Below are 3,184 nucleotides of genomic sequence, written 5' to 3'. Positions count from 1 at the left end.
ACCTCTACCCCACCCTAAGCTTAACCCACACTCCACCCATGCCTTCCCCACCTCCCAACCCCCCACACCATGCCTTCCCCACCTCCCAACACCCTCACATCACACCACACCAATACCCTAGCATCACACCATGCACACCACACCAATACCCTCGCATCACACCAAGCACACACTACAACTGACCAACTACTAACTCCCTTTCTCCCTTTCTCCCTTCCCCATTTTCACACTACATATGTCAAGATCACCAGCATTCTACCTCCCACACACAGCCCCTCGTTCCCGATCACCGTTTGTTATCTCCCCCTTTCTTAGCTCTCCTGAAATAAGAATTTCTAATTTCCGGTCAGTCATTGTTATGATCGGCCATTATTATGATTGACCGTTGACTGAACACTATTCAATTTTTTTTCTCCGTGTTTTTCTCCTTGTCTCCGTATTCTTTCTGTTGAAGAGCGTAGCTCGAAACGTCAAAGACTTTCCGTATTCCCGAGCGTCATACTAATATATCCTGTTGTTATTTACACCACCTGTCCTCGTCTGTTGTTATTATTTGTATATTCTCCCATATATATATATATAGTTTATGTATATATTAATATTATCTCAGTTATTAAAATCTTTGATAATGTAAATATGTTAAAAGTTACCAGAGGTAGCAAAATTACACTAAAAAAACAAGATATCACAGCTGTTTTACAGGTAGAGATATCAAGTTAAAATGATACATTTTGAGAAGATATGGATAATAATAATAAATGGAGCAAAACGCATGTCAATAAAAGTTCCTTTAATTCCTTTATTTTGAAACATGTGTAGGAATTAAAGAACTTTTATTGACATGCGTTTTGTTCCATTTATCATTATTATTATTATAATATATATATATATATATATATATATATATGTACATATACATATATAATATATAATCTCTCTCTCTCTCTCTCTATATATATATATATATATGTATATATATATATACATACACATACATACATATGTATAGATATATATACACTTATACATATACATACACCAGTGTCAGAAAATACAACAAATCTGGACTCATCAGAGAATATGACAGTCTCCCAAAATGCTAGTGGACTCTCTACCATCACACTGGCCCAATCATTTCTCTGCTTGAAATTGGCTGGTCGAAAAAGTGGCTTTCTTCTTGCTGTTCTGCCATAGTAGCCAAGTTTGTGGAGATACCTGACAACTGACATCAACTTGTTCTGCTATGTTAGAGGCCTTGCAGTAACAAGGATTGTCCTCCACACTTCTCTAAACAAACTGAAGGGTCCTTTTAGAGGACCTTGGTTGATCTGGGCGAGGTAATGTGGACTCCTTCCTCTGTTTGGTGAATTGTACAATCACTCTGTTAACTGTAGAAAGCAGAATCCCAAGCTGATCTGCAATTTTCTGCTGAGTTCAACTTCAGATTGACTCACAATACAGCCTCTTTGAAATTCAGACAGTTCCAAGGCCTCTTTTGTACATGGCATGATTAAACAGTCACATATAGAAACTGAGACATAAAAATATCAATTAATAAAAAATATAGACCCTTTCCAGGTTAAAATAAACATAAAATGATGTTTTATGGAATGTCTATTTAATTCTGTCATGTCTGTGTATATAGAAGTGAAGTCTTGCTCAAGGACATGACGTATCACTGGGAACTGAACTCACAACATTATGATCATAAGCTGAACACCCTAACCACGAAGTCATGTGCCTTCATGGTCAATAATAGCAGATGAACAATTATAGGATTTACATACTCCCTTTTCAAAATGCAAGACATTGTGAATGTGTTAAATACCATTATTGCTTTGTATTTTAGGTTTAAAATATTTATCAATGCTGCAAACTAAAGCTTTATTCTCTGAGAAAACAGCACTAAAAGTGCAATAATTTCATTGTTTAATACAATAGTTTGAGAGACTATTCTCTGCCATAGAATTTCTTTAAATTCAGTTCTAAATGGCACACACATGCTACTAGGTCTAATTTACATAAATATATTACATATTGATGTATTATCACAATGGAACATTTACTGTAGAAATAAAAATAAATTAAAACAATAAAACAATTATATACATGATATGTATGTGTGTGTGTGTATACATATATTTATATATATATATATTTGCAAGTATATCAATATTTGATTTGTTTTTATTTGCTTAAAACATCAAATAGATTATTCCGTTCAGGTCTATTAGATGCCAAAGAATGTAGAAATCTTCCACAAATCTAATGAAGAATAGCTTGAGGAACTTGAGGAAGGCCAAGCAACACAGTAGACAATTGTTTAATAAACTAATTGACCAGTGCTTTGATAAATTATCTGAGACACATTAAACCAAGCAAGGTTACTGGCTAGTCAAAAGTGAAATGGACCTTAATGATCCTTCTAATTAGTGCACCATTTGATTTTAGATCTTCTTTTATATCTCAAAGAAAATCAAAACCTAATTGTGTCGTTATGGCAAACTGAATTTGTCTTTCATATTTGTATCAATGTTTTCGTATTGCTGTCTTGTATTCAACCTTTGTTCTGTCTTCATTCCATATTAGTAGGAAGGCTATTGGCAAATATATACAGTGTACAGAATGCTCTGCAATATATGTTATGCTACCATCACTCTTTCAAATTATTCAAGTTCCAACAGCTATTTTTGTAGATATGTTTTTATGTATGCTGACATATATAAACATTATTTTGATACAAATATGTCTATCATTGTTGCTGTTGTTTCTTTCTTTTTTTTTTTCCTACAATATTGATAAAATTATTCAAATTTCTGAAAGAAACAATAATCAAAAATTATGATTTTTTTTTTTAATGGAAGCAAATTCTATTAATTAATGAAGTTTACATTATTTGAAATTCAAGTGCATATATAGTAAATATCAACAAAAAAAAAATGAAATATGATTATAAAAAATGTTATTATTTTATTTTATTTTAGTACATTCTTTGATCATTTTGAGTGCTACTGAAACAAATAAGATACATACAAAGAAAAAGATTAAAAGAAAGAAGAACTATATCACTTCTCTCATCTTGTTTAAAAACAAGTTGAAAAAAAATCAGTAGAAAATAAAAGCAAAGTTTGTTTTGTCTTATGTTGTAGCTTAATGTTCTCTTTTCTATTATAATAAGTGTACT

This window comes from Octopus bimaculoides, chromosome 4 (genome assembly GCF_046866305.1).
Source record: "Octopus bimaculoides isolate indiv1 chromosome 4, ASM4686630v1, whole genome shotgun sequence".
Taxonomy (NCBI): domain Eukaryota; kingdom Metazoa; phylum Mollusca; class Cephalopoda; order Octopoda; family Octopodidae; genus Octopus; species Octopus bimaculoides.
The sequence above is the reverse complement of the archived record's forward strand: the minus strand, read 5'-3'. Positions refer to the sequence as shown.